Source organism: Hyaena hyaena, unplaced genomic scaffold (assembly GCF_003009895.1).
Source record: "Hyaena hyaena isolate Hyena2069 unplaced genomic scaffold, ASM300989v1 scaffold_1204, whole genome shotgun sequence".
NCBI lineage: Eukaryota > Metazoa > Chordata > Mammalia > Carnivora > Hyaenidae > Hyaena > Hyaena hyaena.
This window is the reverse complement of record NW_024081831.1, coordinates 1,654-22,265: the sequence shown is the minus strand read 5'-3', so window position 1 is coordinate 22,265 and position 20,612 is coordinate 1,654. Positions and strand designations below refer to the sequence as shown.

The 20,612-nt window shown below is 34.8% G+C and overlaps 1 protein-coding gene across 2 annotated transcripts in view; it reads right to left on the bottom strand.

Annotated features, from left to right (window-relative positions):
* Positions 1 to 15,814, bottom strand: part of EPHA3 (EPH receptor A3) — a 340,047-nt gene extending 324,233 nt beyond the window's left edge. For both annotated transcript variants that reach the window (XM_039222850.1, XM_039222851.1), the window contains exon 1: positions 15,754 to 15,814. The gene's annotated coding sequence lies outside the window, so the exon portion shown is untranslated. The remainder of the gene's footprint in view (positions 1 to 15,753) is intronic.
* Positions 15,815 to 20,612: the final 4,798 nt, after the last annotated feature.

Here is a 20,612-nt window from a genome sequence, read left to right as displayed (position 1 = left end):
AGTTAGTTCACTTGACGGGTGCCTGGGTGGCTCAGCAGGTTAGGCATCTGACTTTGGCTCAGGTCATGATCTTGAGGTTTGTGAGTTCAGCCCTGAATTGAGCTCTGTGCTGACAGCTCAGAGCCTAGAGCCTGCTTCGGATTCTGGGTCCCCTCTCTCTGGCCTTCCCCCGCTCGTGCTCTGTTTCTGTCTCACTCTCTCTCTCTCAAGAACAAATAAACATTAAAAATTTTTTAATAAAAAAGGAATTAGTTCATTTGTGGGGTACCTGGGTGGCTCAGTCAGTTAAGCATCTGAATCTTGGTTTCTGAACTCAGTTCATGATCTCACCATTGGTGGTATCAACCTCTGTGCTGGGCTCCATGCTGAGAGTACAGAGCCGGCTTGGGATTCTCTTTCTCTTCCTCTCTCTCTGTCCCTTGCCAGCTCACACATGCTCTCTCTCTCTCTCTCTCGCTCTCACTCTCTCTCTCTCTCTCTCTCTCTAAATGAATAAACTTAAAAAAAAAAGAATTCATTTGTTTATAAGTGCTTTGAGATATTTCATTTTCTTTTGGTTTACATTCATTTCCTATGAAATGATTGCCTGCATCTATAACAAGTTAAGAAATTATTCCTCTCCTCTTTACTTTTTTAAATTTTTTTTATTTATTTCTGAGAGAAAGAGAGACAGTATGAGCAGGGAAGGGTCAGAGAGAGAGAGAGAGACACAGAATCCGAAGCAGGATCCAGGCTCTGAGCTTCAGCACAGAGCCCGACGCAGGGCTCGAACCCACGAACCGTGAGATCATGACCTGAGCAGAAGTCAGACGCTTAGCCTACTGAGACACCCAGGCGACCCATTCCTCTCCTCTTTAAATATTGCTGTAAACACCTACCTATGTCTCTACTAAGAATTGTAAATTCTACAAATGTTACATCGAATCAAATGTTAAAGGAATTGTTTTTAAAGGGAAATTAAATACTAAGAGAAAAGCTAACTGGTAAACATTTCCTAAGGTTGTCAATTGTTTAAAATTCTATTTAGGGGCACCTGGGTGGCTTAGTCGGTTAAGCCTCCGACTTTCGCTTAGGTCACGATCTCGCGGTTCATGGGTTCGAGCCCCACGTTGGGCTCTGTGCTGACTGCCAGCTCAGAGTCTGGAGCCGATTTCAGAGTCTGTGTCTCCCTCTCTCTCTGACCCTCCCCGGCTCACGCTGTCTCTCTCTCTCTCTCCTAGAAATAAATAAAAAAATATATTAAAAAAAAATTCTATTTAAAAGTTCATCTTTTATTTTCTAATTATTCTTTATCACATATCATGAGTCTATTTTATAACATTTCTTCAGAAATTAGCTATTTTTGTATTGTAAATACTATATAATATAAAATTAATATTCAGATAAAATTTTTACTTTTTGCTTCTAGATACCTTCTACTGCCAAACCACCCATAGTGGGATTTGCCAAAAATTTAAAAGTGCATTATATGACCTTCTGCAACTTCCCATGGCCATCTCTTTGAAAATTTACTCTTTGTAGTTTCTATATTTTTCTGTAATTCAGGAAATATTGAGGTAATGATATGGAATTTCAAATGCTGGAATAGCATAGATGATACTCTAGTTATATTATGGTATGTACTGTAAATACAGATATGTATGTGCATGCATATACACACATATTATGGTATGTACTGTAAATACAGATATGTATGTGCATGCATATACACACATGAAAATAAATATACATGGTTATTACAGTATATATATATATATATATATATAAAGTATTTAAAAAATTATTCTCAACCTTAATTGACCATTCAGGGCACCTGGGTGGCTTAGTCGGTTAGGCATCCGATTTCAGCTCAGGTCATGATCTCACAGTTGGTGGGCTCAAGCCCGCCATCTGGCTCTGTGCTGGCAGCTCAGAGCCTGGAGTCTGCTTCAGACTGTGCCCCCTCTCTCCGGCTCTCACCCGCTTATGGTCTGTCTCTGTCTCACAAAAATAAATTTTAAAAACTTTAAAAAATTATTACAAAGAACCAATCACATCTCTGCTTTTAAATTCATTTAATTCTATCCTTTAAATTTCATAAAACCAAACTATACCAATTTGTTTTCAGGGAAATCCCTTAATATTGATCTAGGACACCAATTCTCAAAGTGTGGTCCTTGGACCAGCACCATTAGCAATGCAATCTGTACTACAGAGATGGTTCCTACAGTTGGTCCAGAGGCACTTGAAAATCCAAGAAACTGGGGCGCCTGGGTGGCTCAGTCGGTTAAGCAGCCGACTTCGGCTCAGGTCATGATCTCACAGTTCGTGGGTTCAAGTCCTGCATCTGGTTCTGTGCTGACAGCTAGCTCAGAGCTTGCAGCGTGTTTCAGATTCCGTGTCTCCCTCTCTCCTTGACCTTCCCCTCCTCATGCTGTCTCTCCTTCTCTCTCAGAAATAGATAAAACATTTTTAAAAAAATTGTTTTTAAGAAAATCCAAGAAACTTTCACCTAGGAGTAACTAAGATACACATAAGTCATTAATCACCCATAATATCAGAAGTTATCTTTGAATCCTCCTATACCTAGGTGGCACCATTTCTTATAAAACAGACATCGACCCAGTATCCATCATCTCCCTTCTATGCCCTGCTAGGTATCTTTCTCAGATGACTCTAGAAACCAACTTTTCTTTGTACCTCTAGTGCACCAAGTAAACTTCCTAATTCCTAGACCACCTAGCAATTTTCTATTAAGAGAATCCAAATCCTTTGGCATGCTCTATGAACTCTTGATAATCCAGGTAAAAATTCTAACTTTCACTTACTTTTCCTTTACATATGATCACTTTACTCTTTCTGTACCTTACTTTCAGATGACATGGGCTGTGTTTTTTGCTCAACATACAATGCTGTTTTATAGTCTGTGCTTCTTACGTGTGTGTTGCCCAGTCATACATACCTGGTTAATTCTTAATCATCTTTAAAGCTTAAGAACATCTTCAAAATAATTTTCCAAGCAGAACTAATGACACATGCAGTGTGATATTGTGCCTACTATGTATCTCAATTGATGATTTTCTTTGTATTGCAATTGCTGGTTCATGGACTGGTGTCTTCCACCAAACTGTAGTCTTTGCCCAGAAATATCTTCCTTACCTCCCTTAAAAGACACAGTAGAGAGTAGGGCTGATATATGCAGTGTAAGGAGAGTGACCAAATTCCATTTCTGACACAATTATTGGGTGTCTGATCTTGTTTGAGTTATTTAAATTCGTTGGGACTACTTTATTCTTCTATAAAGTGAGAGTAAAATTTCATACATCTGTTGTAAGAATTAAATGAGTTGGTATATGGAAAGCAGGGACATTGTAGAAATATTAGCTACTGGTAATGTTTTCATCCCATTCCATATGATAGTGCTTAGCACATAGTAGCAGTTCAAGCAGTTATTAAACAACATGAAGAACGAATGTCAATATACTAGAGATTTTACAAACCCTTTTTATACTATATAAACTATTGAGAATTCAAAAATTCTGGAAACTAACAACACCCCATATATTTTCCTTTCTAAGACAATGCTATCACCCTTAGTCTTCCCACAAAATGTTTACCACTACTATTTTTTTGAGTTGGGGTAATTTATTTCAGAAAAGGAAAGATACCTATTTTAGTAGCTAATTTATAGTAAATTTCACCACAAAATACTGCTGGATTATAAAACTCCTGTGTTAATTTTTATATTTTAGTTTCCAAATTTTGTTGAAGAACTAACTTGTTAATCTAATTTTTACTCATCAAACTATTTGAAAAACTACATGAGTACCATATAACTTTATAAAAAATATACAATAAAAAATTCCTATTTTACTTAACCATTTAGAAACATTTTAAATTTTGAAGATGATTTACTGGCTAGAAGATAATGTATCTACCCCTTGTTTTAAAACTAGTCACAGTAAAATGATGTACTTATTTTTTCAAAATATCTCAAAACATTCATTGGTTCTTATGAAACCTGAAATTATATGAGATTTGATTTGGTTATAAGCTAAAATTTAAAAATACCCTTTCAATGCAAGTAAATTCAGATTCATGTTTGAATCTAAAGTAAAATCAATTTCTAGTTGTCATAGAATGAGTTAAAAATCCTTAATCATCACTGACATCTCAGTCCCTGGATTATTAATCCAGGTGTGATTTGAGGGGAGGGGTATGTATACAAGAATGGAGAGCTAATAATAATTCTATGCAACCCAATTTTCCTCTTGGGCTTATAAAAGATCAACATTTTTCAGTTGCTGAGAAAAGTAGCTGTATGTTGACTGACATATCCCAAGATGCAGTGATTATTTAGAGTGCTGTAAGACACTCAAGACAAAATAGTTCTGAAATTTTGTGGTGTCCAATCTGCTAAGTATTAAACCATGGAATCTTGAAATTTTCATTGGTACTATCCAGACTAAGACAGAGGAGAATGATGAAAAGAGCATGAATTCAGATCCAGAAAGCAGTGATATGAGCTTGGTCAAGTCACTAACACTCCCAGAGGTTCAGCTGCCTGTCAACATTCACTGGGGAATTGTACTAGATGGTTTCTAAAGCCGCTCCTATCTCTAAAATTGATTATCAGCTAAATTATATTCTACTGCTCCAAATAAGATTAAAGTTTGCTACTCTTCATAAAAAGTGAAGCAGCTCTGTTAATAAACATTTTTACAAAATTCTGCAGAGTTCTTTTTTTGTGGCTTATGATGACATCGTTGTTTACTGCTTTTCCAACACTCATGAAGACAGGAAAATTGAAGTCAAAATGATATCATTGATTCTACATAAAAAATGGCCACCTATCACATACATCCAACATTAAGGGTACAAATGACAAATGGATCTAAGGAAATTCTGAGCAAGCAGGATTTACAAGACTGATTCATGGGGTGCCTGGGTGGCTTAGTCGGTTAAGCGTCCGACTTTCGCTTAGGTCATGATCTCGCGGTTCGTATGTTCGAGCCCCGCGTCGGGCTCTGTGCTGACTGCCAGCTCAGAGCCTGGAGCTTGTTTCAGTCTGTGACTCCCTCTCTCTCTGACCCTCCCCTGCTCACGCTCTCTCTCTCTCCTAGAAATAAATAAAACATTAAAAAAAAAAAAAAAGACTGATTCATATCACTCAGAAGCTTTAATCCTTACTGAAGACTGAGTAAGTCTATAAAGTTTATGACTACAAGCTTTCTTGGGATTTCATGGCATAGAATAAACATCCAAGTGCAGACTGGGAGTAAAATTCTTTGAGACCAACACTGCATCTCTCTCCTCTTCCGGCACTGGCTGAATCTCTCTAATTACTGGATGTATAGTTTTGTGACTTCACATTGAGAATAGAGGTCACCATTTACATTTTCCTTAAGTTTGGCTTATCTTTAACCTGAGGCACCCCCCCAAAAACATAAATTAATATTGTCACAGGGAAGAGAAATTTAATTACTCTTACCATTAGAGCATCTTATGCTCCCGCTTTTTCTTCCTTTGCTTTGTCTTTCTTAGTTCACTAGATAATTTTCATTTCTATGGAGTCCTCCAAATTCTTGCAACATATTCAGTTCTCCAAATTTGGCTTCTCTTTGTTTTATGCCCTTATTACTTAAAAAAATTCACTAATAAAAAGATTTCTTTTTTAGAATAACCTTTCTTGGAGTGTTAGTAAAAGAGCAAAAATTCATCCTTATGCCAAATCACTAAGCTATATAACCAAATAGATATAAGCAGGTGTTAGGTTCCTAATCAACCTATCATGAGAACTTTCACAGTACTTTTCTGGGTTTCTTTTCTGCCGCTTGTATGTTCTTCAATTAAAACATCCCCCATAATCACCTGATTAAAATGTTGCATTTGAATGCTGCATAGTATCATTAGTGTGGCACATAAAATTCATTACAAGCTGATCCCTTTCACTTTCTTTCTTTCTTTCTTTCTTTCTTTTTTTTTTTTTTTGATCCCTGTCACTTTCTAGGAACATTCCATAGTCATTCCCTAGACAACCTTAAACTCTAATAACTTTTTGATAGGGGATTTTCATATTCCTTATTGCAACTTCCCTATCAGTTCATGACTTTTCTAGTCTTTAGGTTTTAATGTCATCTCTTTTATCAGGATGCCAGATGTATAAACAGTATATACATGCAATTCAAATACATGAATCCCCAGATTACATGAGAGAAATATGATGATTCTAAAATGAATCCTTGTCACAAACTGCAAATAAATTCACCAAGATGCCGGTAAAATACCTATATTTTCTTGCTGTATGTTTATTGTAAAATCCTAAATTAAAAGCATCCAGAGCTATATTAATCATGAATCATGAACAGTTCTGTATTAATTAAGAGGCTGGAATGAACTACAGCATCAAGCAGCAACTAAATATCTTCATAACTAATGCTGGCCTCATTATAGGAGATAATGATTTTCTAGTACAGTGATTCCCAAACTTGAGCAGCATCACAATCACACAGAGGGTCTGTGAAAAAGCAGAATCCTGGGTCCCAACCCTCAGGATTTCTAATGAAGTAGGTCTTGTTTGGGACCCAGGATTTTACATTTCTAACAACTACTGTATATAAATTTTACACTAAGGATAGCTTAGTGTATATATAAACTATATATTTATAATTATTATATTATATATATATAACATGTATCAGATGTTAACATGTATATATCTCTATATAACATGTTACCAGATGAATAAAAATAACTTGTAAATGTAGGCTTCTCAGAAAAGTTCAGTACACTAGCACTCTTGATATTTCTCTTCATATGTTTCACGGAAAGGGGATAAATGATTTAAGCAACCTCCAAGGAACTGGTATGGTTTTTACTCATTAAAATTTGCATTATTAGCAGGGAAAATATGGTAATCAATGGGCAATTAAGGTTGCAGAAATACTTAAGTGGATTGTATTGTAAATATTATAACCTTTAAATGTTCTCAGGTCCAATGGCTATCATTTGCAATACAGAACTTATTTATAAAGTGTTTCACACTGTATTTTCCCCCACGTCAAACTTAATTTCTTTTTCTTAATCTTTCAAAAATAATTAACTGCCAGGCAATAATAAACCTAAGTATCAACATCATTAATTCAAGAGATTCAAAAAGAAGGATAAAAGGGGCGCCTGGGTGGCTTAGTCGGTTAAGCGACTGACTTTCGCTTAGGTCATGATCTCGCAGTTCGTGGGTTCGAGCCCCGCGTCGGGCTCTGTGCTGACTGCCAGCTCAGAGCCTGGAGCCTGTTTCATTCTGTGATTCTCTCTCTCTCTGACCCTCCCCTGCTCACGCTGTCTGTCTGTCTCTCTCTCTCTCCTAAAAATAAATAAAACATTAAAAAAATTTAAAAAAAAAAAAGAAGGATAAAAATAAGTAAGTACAACTTTGGGCAAATTATTATTTTTTATAAATTTCTACCAAAATTCTTGACTTATGTTTAATGGAATAATAGAACTGAAACTCTTCCACTGAGGTACATATGTTGTTTTTATACCTTATAGTCAAATGAAAATTTGGAAGCTTGAAAAGAGTGTTTAAGTATACTCTTTAAAATAGTATAGAAACTGGATATTTCTTAGCAATAAAAATACTGATACTCAGTCTTCTATATACTATTTTACATGTTTCAGCAACTTTAATATGTAATAAATTGAATAAACATAGAAAAATAATTTGAAGGAACATAGAAATATATAACATTAGCAATGGAAAAATGGTTTCCATTTTCTTAAGGCACTGATAAAAATTCTATAAAAAAGTACATGATAACATTATAATTTTTGTAAATTGAATGGTGCTAGAATCAAATCTATCTTTGCTGATTTCTACCGCTTATCCACATTTTCTCTTCTACTTTGGTGCATTTTGTTTCAAGGAAAGGTTAGGAAAAAAACTAAAATTTTGCCATGTTTTTCTAATTTAATCAGACATCGTTCCTCGAAAGGTCAGCACAATAGGTGAAAATGACATATTTAAACTATGTAGCATTGTTCATCCTAGGCAGAAAAAAATTCAAATGACCCAGAATCACATATCACATGTGTCAAAAACTTGATTTTCCTGGATTGACTACTCAGCATATGAAGCAGAATTTAGACTATGATTCATAAAGGTGGAATCCCCAGGTGGTTATTGTTGACACCCAGTTGTCAAAATATTCTTTCTGCATTTCAGATACCATTCACAAAGTGAAAGCTAGAAATCCAGTAGGTAAGACTTAGAATCCGGACTTCACACACAGCAGTGATTCCACTACAGAAGGCAAATTACACTAAACTGGAGAATAGAAAAGCAATGAATTGTTTAAAGAATATTTTATAATTTCCACTCCACTGTAGGATTCATTTGATTCTAAACATGTCTATGTTTAGTTAAGTGGAATTTATCTGCAGGATTCTGGCTTTTTACCCTTAACCAACAATCAAGATAAATTTCAATACAGAGCTGTCTTTAGCTAGTTTCCTTTTCATTTAACTTCCAATTCATAGGCTGGTTGTATTTTCTAAATATATGTAACTAAATAGCCCTGCTAGTACAAAAAAAAAAAAAACCAGCATAATATTGTATGCAATATAAACATAGATATATCTCTATATATATTTATAGTACCGAAGGTATGTGTATATATTTATAATTTCACTCACATCTATGCCATTAAAAAGGAAGTGGAAGCATTAAGAGACACCATTTTAAAATAACCGAATGGAAATAACCAATTTTTTTCAACCAATACATAATCGATCTTAACTTAGTTATCCTTCCTTGTTTTGGAAAGTTTTCATTATTCATTTCCTCAGGCAATTGCAATTTACGGACAACTAACCCAGGAACTCAAAATGTGGAGAATAAAAGGGGGAATTTCATGATGGAAATCAGTTTCACAGAGCTTTCAGCTTCTGGCTGAAACAAGGATCAGTGAAATAGTTGCATTAATGTAGAATTGCAAGCTGCGGAGAAACAACAAATAAACTAGATTAACTTAACAGTATGATGTGCTAGTCAGGGTGGGTATCTGGTGGGCAGGGGTAGGGGTGTCAGGAAAGTGGCATGTAGAAGAGTCAGAAGGTCTCCCTGAAGAAGAAATAATAAAATTTTGAGGAAATTCTAATCACTTAAAAATTTAAAATAATTGGGGCGCCTGGGTGGCTTAGTCGGTTAAGCGTCCGACTTTCGCTTAGGTCATGATCTCGCGGTTCGTGGGTTCGAGCCCCGCGTCGGGCTCTGTGCTGACTGCCAGCTCAGAGCCTGGAGCCTGTTTCAGTCTGTGACTCCCTCTCTCTCTGACCCTCCCCTGCTCACGCTGTCTCTCTCTCTCTCTCCTAGAAATAAATAAAACATTAAAAAAAAAAAAATTAAAAAAAAAAATTTTAAATAATTGGACCATTTTTTTTACTCATCCCCCCACATCTTGCCTCTTTCAATTCAAAATATAATGTCAAAATTGTATCCAAATTTTAGACAGCAAAGCTTCAAAGGTACTGCAATCATGTAATGTCAAAGACCATGCTCAGGGCTCTTAACTGAGAGGAAATTTCAGGCAATACTATCAATTTTCTTTCTCACAAATCCAAATCCAAGATATCACATACAGTCTGAGATTTAGGATTAGAAGGGGGTAATTCTCAAACTTATTTAATAGTAAGTGATACTTATATACTTCTTTCATATGCATTATCATATGCATTTTTTTCATAGATACACAGATATACCTTATTTGCTCATATATCATTCACTAGAAAGTGCTGTGACATAGAAATTACTGTTATTCTTTTTTAAGAGTGAGGACAAATGTTAATGAAGGTTGATTGTCCTGCATTAGATCACATAACAATAAATGGCAAGGCCAGATTTCAAATACAGGTGTCTGATTCTAAACAATGTGCTTGTTCTATTTTTTTTTTGACATCATACTAAAACACTAAAAAAGGATAACCTGGGGAAATACAAACAACATAATATAATTAACAAACTAACATAATTATAATTATGCATTGCCATAGTCTTCATTTAGAAATTAAGATATTTAAACTTTACTTAGTATTTATTTGTTTATTTATTTATTTATGAGAGAGAGAGAAAAAGAGAGCACCCATGAAAGCAGGGGAGAGGGGCAGAGGGAGGGAGAGAGAGAATCACCAGCAGGGTCCACACTCAGCATGGAGCTCGATGTGGGGCTCGATCCTAAGACCCAGTGATCATGACCTGAGCCAAAATCAAGAGTTGGATGCTCATGCAGCTGAGACACACAGGTGCCCCTAGATATTATGATATTTAATCAGGAAATTAAACACTTTATTTTATCAGAATGTCTTTAATTTGAAAGTATGAGAAGTACTAACAGAAGTGACTTAAACAAGGAAAATTCTTTTACACAAGTAAAAGAGCTTGTGTCAGAGCTCCTAGCCTCTACTTTTCTTGTCATGAAGGAAGCACAACTGCTCGACACAGGGACACTGGACCTTCACAGGACCAGCCCAGGGGCACAAAGTACTTAGCCCCTCCCCTTTTCTTTTTATCAGGAGGAAAACTTCCCCAGAAGTCAATAGAATTCTGCTCCAGCCTCATTGGCTTTACTTACTCTTGCCGAAACCAATCACTGACAAAATTACTCTAATTATCATGATTAGCTCTCAGATGTTCTCTCTGCAGAGTGGGAGAGAGGCCATTTTCCAAGAACACATCAGAAGGTGAAAACTTCAACAATATGGGAGTTCCATTCTCAAGAAAAAGCCAGGAAACAGGCGTCAGGTGGGCAACCAAAAGGGTTTCTTTGCCAAAAGAGCATTTTGTTTTTGTTTTGTTGTTGTTGTTAATTTCACTCTATTATTATAGGTAAGGCACCAATAAATATCTAAGGAAATCTTTAAGGAAAAAAGAATTCTAAAGAAGGAAAGGGGGAAGGTAGACAAGAAAAAAATTCCTATTTGCCAACTTTGAGGTATTTTTCTATCATTGATGAATATGATCACTCCTTTCAGATTGCTTTTTCTACACTTCCCCTTATTTGAGTCTGTAATTAAGTGAATTGAGGCTTTTAATTCCTTTGTACTACTTAGTAAGCACAACAATACCATCATAATTGTAACTGAAAATTATACAGCTTTAACTTCTTCTGATCCCTCTTCTACAATGATATATATACTAAGAAAGATTGGCATGGTCGATCAATCAATCAATTTAAATGCTGGCCATATTTAGGCAAAAGACTTTTCAAAGGTGTAATTCAAAAATATATATGGGCTTTACATATGTTGATTGTCCTCTAATCATATAATATATTTTAAGTTTATTTATTTTTGAGAGGCAGAGAGAGAGAGAGCAAGCAGGAGAGGGGCAGAGAAAGAGGAAGAGAATCCCAAGCAGGCTCCTAGCCCAGCACAGAGCCTGATGTGAGGCTTGATCTTAGAAATCTTGAGATCATGACCTGGGCTGAAATCAAGAATCAGCCGCTTAACTGAATGAGCCATCCAGGCACCCCTCTAAATCAAAGAATACTTAAACTACTGATTATTTATTAAAATTTCTGAGTATAATTATACCCAAGATTCATATATTATAATTCACAGTTTACAAGGAAGGAAAGGTAATTGCTATGTCTGCTTTACTAAAGTGAACAAACTTAGTGCCAAAAGTAAAACTCTTATTAAAAATAAATTATGAGGACTGGGTGTTGTATGTAAGTGATGAACCATGGGAATCTACCCTCAAAACCAAGAGCACACTGTACACACTTATATTAGCCAATTTGACAATAAATTATTTTTTAAAAATTTTTAAACATATTATGTTCATAACACCCTGATAATTTCAGTATACAAATTTGGAGTATTATTCTCAAGAATTTAATATAAAGAAAACCAAAGTCTCATTAAATTTCCTCCCAGACACTCATTTAGAGAATTTTTTCCAGGCCTAATGGTACAGTACCATGCTTTCTTACTTCTAAGATTTGAGGAACCATTTAAAATTAGAGAAATACTTCTCCCAAGAAAATTATGTAAGTTAATTGTAAGTTTTTATGCATGAGTATATCTCTGGGGAAAAGGGAGATCAGAAATAGGAAAGAGGATACATGAAGCAATGAGCCACCCTTGGGCCTTTTACCCCAAATGTATTAATTTTATATAGCTCTGGTAATACAATCATTTTTTGAATTTGTATTTCAAAAGATTTGGAATTTAGATGGGAATAGGGATAAGACTTAAGAGAAGTTGCCAGCAGTTTCCTAGCATCTTTTTGGTGACCACAGCTCTAATTTTTTCTAAATAAAATGGAGCATCATTATTCATCCCCTAAGAAAGGGTTTCCCACACGGGCACTCTCATTTTGGACCAGATAATTCTTTGTTATGAGGGACCACCCTGTTCATTGTAAGATGTTAAGAAAGCGCCCTTGACTTTACACATTAGATGCCAGCAGTGATCCTGCCTTCCCAGTTGTGACAACACCATCTTCAGATATTTCCAAATACCTCCATGGGGCAAAATCAAAATTGCCTCCCTCCCAACCTACCTCCCCCATCACTCTGAAAACCATTGCCCCAAATCAAAAGAGTAGGATTTATACTGGTATTTCCAAAAACTTTGAGGGCATTATGCTAAGTGAAATAAACCAGAGAAAGACAAATATGGCATAGTACCACTATTTTGTGGAATTAAAAAAAAACATAGAATCACCAGAAAAGTGGGTGTCAGGGTCCAGAGGTAGGAGATATAGGGATAAGCAGGTAAAAGAATACAAACTTTCACTGTAAGATGAATAAGTTCTGAGGATCTAATTAAAACATTATGCATATAGGTTGATTAACACTGCATTGAAGAATTAAAATATACTGAGAGTAGAATTTAAATATTCCCTCTCTCTCTCTCACACACACACACACAAAGCACTATTTTCAGTGATTCAATATGTTATGACGTTGTTACAAATTCTTCCTCTGAAGTTTAACTTCATATTTTAGTTAACCTACAAACAGGTGTGCTGCTTTTATTAGGGTTAATCAAGTAAAACAATAACAAGTTCAAAATTGTTTCCAGTTATTACATGGAAAAGCCAGAGCAAAGACACCCCAGTACTTGTAGTTATCTACTTTCTTTTAAAAACAAAACAAATACAGAATTAATATATTTTTGTCATGTTGAAAATGTCAACGATTAGAAAATAAAAATAATTAATTTAATCTAAAAGCACAAATAATTATAAAACGATGTTAGCTCCCAAACCTTAATTGAATATGCAGCACTTTTAGTCAAGAATTTCATCTGTTTCTCAGAAATAAATGAATATTAATCTAACATTTTCCAAACTAGTGCTACTTCTTTTCTCATGGACATTATGGTTAACATAATACAGGGATAAAATTTAGAGGAAAAACACACTACACAGCACCACAGGACAATAATTCACATCACATGTCTCTCTCCCTCTCCCTCTCTCTCTCTCTCTCTCTCTCTCTTTTCTTTGGCATTGGGGTCTTGGGGTATTCTAAATATCATGACCTGTTGCAGATATTTTTCCCTCCCTGCAAGCTTTAATGATAAATGTGGAAAGCTAAGCCAGCTGTTTTAGGCTAGTCACTGTATCAGAAAAGGGGAAGACACAGCTGCAAGATGCACCAGGAAAACAATGAGGAGAAACATCCAGCACTTGAGGATGGCTCTCTGTAAGTAAGCCAAAGGAGAAACTGATAAAACCACAAATGTTTGTAGACAAAAATGAGGTAATGAGGTAGGAAACTGGGAAAGAGATGGGAAAGGCCAAGAGGTCCGTTATCATAAGCAGTGAGTCAATTTTTTAAAGCATATTTAACTTTAAAAACCGTGAGATTGTGACCTGAGCCAAAATCAAGACTCAGTCACTTAACGGACTGAACCAACCAAGCACCACCCCCTCGCCAATAGTACTTCTTAAATTCAATGTGCTAAGAACTACCTGGGGACCACGTTAAGATTGCAGACTCAGATTTAGAAAGTCTGGGGCAGGTCCTGAGGGTCTGCATATCTAAGAATCTCTGGGCGATTGATATTGCTGGTTAGTGTATGTCCCATACCTTGTGTAGTAGAGTTCTAGAACATTCCTCCCCACCCCCAACATATCTCTGGAGGTAGAAGTGCCAATTTTGTTTCATCACAAAATCTGTAAGATTCGCAAGGTAAAATGAATTCTTTTACACAATATTCTCCCTAAGTTCTTAATATATAGAAATATGCTTTCTTTATACTTTCTTTAAAGGAAAACACGAGATTGACTGTTGCTTTGAAATAGGAGTTAATTTCTTGTTGATTCTTTAAAAGCATATATAAGTATATCAGTAAAATATCACTGTGGTTTTTGTTTTTCATATATCTTTAAGCAGCATGTTTTCGTGGTAGATGACCTGATGAAGTAATGAAAAACTCAAATTTATAAAATCGGAATTAAAATTAGACTTGACTTTAGGGTGATTGGTTTTAAATGAGTTTTCCAGCTCAATCTGGAGTTTTGATTCACTCTTCAGGACTACCCAGGATGTGCTTTTATCCTAATCATTTGATTCCTTTTACACCTATGGGAAAACCAAATCCTGGCTTACTTCATACTCTCCTCTCCAAAGCAACTAACCAAGTCCTGATTATGTGATAGGTTTTGGCATTGTGTCAATGTCAAGGTGTACCAGGAAGAGAAGCAGATTCAAAGATGACAGATAGATGAAGTATCCCTGATGTAAAACATCCGCTGGTGAAGAAGAATCTGGTAGTACCGTAAAAATCAGTATGTTTAGGCACAAAAATCTAAAAGCTGAACACCAATACAAAGTGGAAGTAATTATAACCTTTTTGAAAGGAGGATGAGAGTAGGAGAAGAAACACACAAATCTGTTCCTCTCACAAGTATTCCCAGAGATCATTTTGTATTTTCCACAGGCTATACTTGAAAACAAGGTATATTTAGGTACTTATTACACAATTTTCTAAGAACAAGAATTCTCTAAATGTGTACGACCCTTTTTTTCCCCCTGCAGAAAAAAACAAAAATAAAGAAAAACAATTTTCTCACACAAAGTCTTAACAGAAACATTTGGGTCACAAACATACCATACACTTTAATAATCTTTGTCTCGCTAGCAAAATACTAAAAGTATGTAAAGAGTTGAAAATTTAAAAGTAGCCAATTTTTTTTCTAAATAAAATTCCCCAGCCTGAAGCTGATGTAGACATGCTGCGACATTTTAAGCAAAGACATTAAGGCAATGTGAAGAAATTAAGAAGTAAAGACAAATAAACAAAGAAATCTAAGGTTTATATAGGTGACAAATATCTCCTCTTGGAACAGCCACCAAGTTTGCTCTCAAGGCCACAAGTCTGCAGGTCTCCAAACACACACTTTCTACATTACTTAAAATTTGAATTGTCTTCTCAACTTACCTATTCTGATCACATCACACCAAAAAATTTTAGGTGATCACATTTAGATCATCTGCATAATGCCAGTAATAATTAGAATGCTTCACTAGTACCATCAAGCAATTGGTAAATTCAGACACAACAAATAAAACTTCAACATTTTCAGTAGTTCCATTGGACACAAGTATCAGGCTGTCTTAGTCCATGTATTGAATCTACTGATAAACATTAACTTGTCACCAGAAGTACAGGAGTCCCTTTTAAAGAGCATACCAGTAACTCCTTCTGTTCTTTAAGAGACAATGCGCAGAATCGTATTCCCTTTCAGTAGTTTACCAAACTCACCCCATGTGATGGATAAGAGATCCAGCCCAGCTCCCCTTGAATTGTTTTTGAATCCAGTAGATTGACTAAAAAAAAACACAAATATACAAATACAGTTAAGAGAAATAAATTATTTCTATTTGCCTCCGTCAAGTTAATGTTGTCTATTGTTATTGATGTTAACAATACTAACATGTCCAAAACACTGACTCTTTGTTATAGGAGTATGAGAGAAAAAGAAGGAAATGGCAAAAGAAAAGCAATCACAGGGAAAGTTAAGGAATCAAATTTCTCTGGCTTTTTAACTGTGTTTGTTTATAAAGGTAGATCAATCTTCAAAATATTAACAATAATTTTTGACAACATAATTACAGTTTTAAAGAAGAAATGGTAAAGATGCAAAACAGGAAACATTAATGCTAACCTGGTATCAAAATAACTATGAAGACCATTAAATTTGACAAATTTACATATGATTTCAACTATGAACAAATTTCTTAAATATGCTTCCATAATGAATCAATATTTCTGTTTGTGTCTGATAGACATCCTTATATTGCCTCTGTCCAATATGAAACACATGATTCTGTCATGTGTATTTTCTGTTATCATATAAATTGTCTACCCCTGTATAACAAATGAAATGCTTAACTAATAATTTCAGGAGAAACCAAAACAATACTGTTTTATAACACTGCCTGGAACAAGCTCTAGTTATTTAGAGAAAGCATTGTTACCCAAAGGCTTTAATGATTTTATTCAGAACTTTGCACTAGTTATTAAAAGGTCTGATGAATAATAAGATAAAACATGAATGTGGTTGCATTTTGAATGTATTATTAAAAGAAAGGCAAATCATTTCTTTCTAACACAGAGGGTATTAATTTGTAATGGATTAGAAATTAAAATATAAAAGGATACTTCAAGTCTTCTTAATAATGAAAAGGTCACTTTGTTGATCTATTAAACAATGGAAATTAATGGTTTTACCTCATCCTTCTTCTAAATCAGAAAGCAATCCCACAATTGACTAATGGAAGATGTGGAGGAAATTTACCCAAAATAGCCATGTATTCCATGTATGCTTAAGATGAATCAGAGCAGTTGAATCACTAAATACAATCAGAAATCACTTGCAGCTTCATATATACATGAATCAAAACAAACACACAAAACAAAATACGTGTCACTGCACAACAGGTCCACATGTTGTCAATAAAGTTTTTCCTGATACATAAAAAATACTACCCTTTAATCACCCCAAACAGGAAATATTAATCTTATAAAATGTTAAGTAAAAGAAATAATATATTTGACAGATACCAGAATTCTAAATTTTCAAGCACTGCTTTTTTAAAGGAAGATATTTCGTTTTCTATATTAGTATTAAAAAATCACCCTGCTTGTTAAGTTAGAAGACATAAAACTCTCAAAGTTAGAATCTCTAAGTTTTGTGAGTGAAAGAAAAACACATAAACTTAATTACACTAGAAATCCTTAAAGATTTTTTTCTCACAATAAATTAATCCCAATGAGAAGTAATTATATTTAGATAAGAGAAGACAGTTGCTGCATGGATTATATAGTGCAATTTCCATAATGGTATTATTTCCCAGGATATCAGTTTAGAAATGAACAGTATGCTTAATTATATTGAAATTATCTGTCAAAAATGATTATTAAAAACCCTCTGGTGATTAATCAGTGTTACAGATAATATTTCAGATTAATCAATGTTAGAAAATTTTTGAAAATGTAAGAATACATTTTTACCTTGAGATTAAAGCATTTTACCAACATTCATTCTGATAAAGATATGTTCTACTGATAAAGCTCAGTTGGACAGCTCTATCAGGTATCAGTTTAATCTCTGAATTTTACATATGATTTGCATAGAATTTACAATACCAGTATTCATAAATCATTAGATCATATTTGCAATGCTTTTAGGGGGTTAAATGGTTCATTGTTTGTGTGTGTGGTGTGTGTGTGTGTAATAATTGAATATGTACTAACTGACAAATATGTGTCATTCAACATGCTAAGATAAATGGCTGACTTAATTTCAATATTAGTAACCAAAGGAAAAAAGTGTTTGAGGCAAAGAAAATATGATTATTGTCTCCATTTAGTAAATTACTCATTGGAATGTAGGCTGTTAACTAAAGAACTAGGGGCGCCTGGGTGGCTCAGTCAGTTAAGCATCCGACTTCGGCTCAGGTCAGATCTCACAGGTCGTGGGTTCGAGCCCCGCATCAGGCTCTGTGCTGACAGCTAGCTCAGAGCCTGGAGCCTGTTTCAGATTCTGTGTCTCCCTCCCTCTCTGCCCCTCCCCCACTCATGCTCTGTTTCTCTCTGTCTCAAAATAAATAAACTATAAAAAAAAAATTTAACTAAAGAACTAAAGAAGCATAAGCTTTCTCTCATCATAATAAGGGGAAAAGGGCTGGACTAGTTGCATCAGCATTTGGCGTCTACTCAAAAGAGAATAGTGAAACCAAAGAGAATTGTATCACATTGCCGATTAAAATAAGTGTAATGGATTAATTAAATGTGTTGCATTTACTCAGAAATGGAATTTTTAGTGCACTCCATTTAGCATGAATGAGGAAAACACAATAGCATCATTACTCATGATTCTGATTCCGTTGTCTATCAAACATAATTACATCTGCCCCTGGTTGTCTCACACTGTTGCTGTGATGATCAAATAATATAAATGCATTTAAAACCACCATGAGATTCTAACATGCTATACAGATTCCATGTTCTTGTAAAATTAATACCTTAACTAACAACCGTACCATTTTGGCTCTGAATTGTATTTATACTCAATTATGGATATGTAACCTAATAGAAAAGAATAGTGACATCAAAAACTTTTTAAAAGAATTTATTTTGAGTTTATATGGTGCCTTTTGTTTATAGCCAAATAAGAAAAGCAGAATCCAAGAATATAGCCACTCTTAAGTGAATAATTGCTAAACTGGGACTTCCCAGGATATAACCTCAAGTCTCCTGTGATCTGTCGTGCAGCATAATTGAAATAAGAAAAAGAGAAAGTTAATGGAATTTGAAAGTCAACGTGTTGTGAGTGATGTCTCTGGATACACTGACTAAATCCAACATTGCTATGTAGCATATTGAACCCGACACTGAATTGGGCAAGAACTTCGGTTACTAATGCTTTTCTATCCTAAAGTAAAGGTTGACTTGATCACAGCCTTTCAGGTGGTGCCACTATACAAATATAGGGGCACATGGAAGAAGCAGAGAGAATTGTGATACAATTATTTGTAGTCTTTTGAGTTTTGATGATGATTTGCTACATGGAAGGTTTATTTCAACTGCTGAAAAAACCCTGAGTCCATAATTATGATTTTTAACAAAAAATGTTAAGAAATTATTCTTAAGCTCAGATGGGGATGTGGCTTAATTCTCTAATGACTGCCTCATGCCAGATTCTTTTTCAAAGATATAGACTGTTCCTTACCAGTTTTTATATTCTAAATGGTATGATTACCAAATATTTTTGTTTTGTAACAAGAAACATGTCATTTCATTAATTTCAGAATGTTTTCTATGCAAAAGTCCATATGGCATATATTAACTTCTTAAAGTGATTTGAGCTGGACACATTTGTAAACATTCTGTCTCAGAGCTGAGATATAAATTGGCGCTTTCTGGCAAAATTGTATTTGGAAATCCCTGACCAAAGTCTGGATGGATATGGTTCTAGGTTTCCTTCACACCCTTTATTCTTCTGGCTCTTAAAGAGAAAACATGTATAAATAGGTGAACGGATTTACATTCATGAAAACCGTAAGGGAATCCTTGCTCAAACTCATTGAGTTGGCTTTTGGGTAGGCACTAATTTGAGATTTGCTGAACAAAAGGAAGCATGGTCTCTGATGGGAATTAGGACAGGTAGAAGGGAGTACAGGAATAAGAACAACATAATAATACAGAAAGTTGGCTCAAATTGGTGTCCATACCTTTATCAAGAAGAAACCCTTGCTATCCTTCCTGCCACTGATCTTTACTGTCACTTTTTCAACTCAGCTGGATTGTGGATTTAAGATGTGCAGGAGTCTTGTGCTCTCTCCCTTTCCTGTCCTTCATCATAACAGAGAGACAACCAAATGTTCACTCCTTTTTCATTCGAATTAACAATGTTCTAAAGAATTAACTGTACCAAGAACTGCCTCCTCCTTCCCTTAATAGTAATCCAATAAGATGTTTCAAAGGACTCAATTATTGAATATAGTAAATATTCAGTAAATATTACCTTGTTAGGACAGATTAAATTTTTTAGGTATAAGTTTCTGGAGTTTTCTCTCTTAGAGAAACATTAAACAAGATTTTTTTAAGGGCATTTCAAAGTTCTGATTCATGTGACTGTGTCCACTTGAAAGACTGAGAATTAAACTAATATTCACATCTTGTAGATTGTTTAAGTGCTGCAAATATGTAGACAGTGCTAAAATAATTATAAAATTAAATGATATAATTTCTAACTGAAGTTGAAGATCTTTTCAATTATCTAATAACACACCACTATGCTTTGTGGTAATACTATTTGCATTTTCTGAAATGCTAGTTGCATTTTATGAAAATATTGAGTTATAAAAAATTATCAAATAATTATTTCTAAGGGAGCAAAGGGCTTTAATGGCTAAAGAATTTCAGACTCTTACAATAATAAACATGTTTTTCTTGTAAAATCTTCAGTTAAAGTGTCTTTAAGGCCAATTGCAAGTAACTATAAAACCACTACAACAGAAAACCCATCTTTTGATGATGTCTTGCATTTACTGAAGAAAAATGACATTTCCTTTTCTGTTCACACCATCACTGTCATTGTCCGCAGCCACATTTCT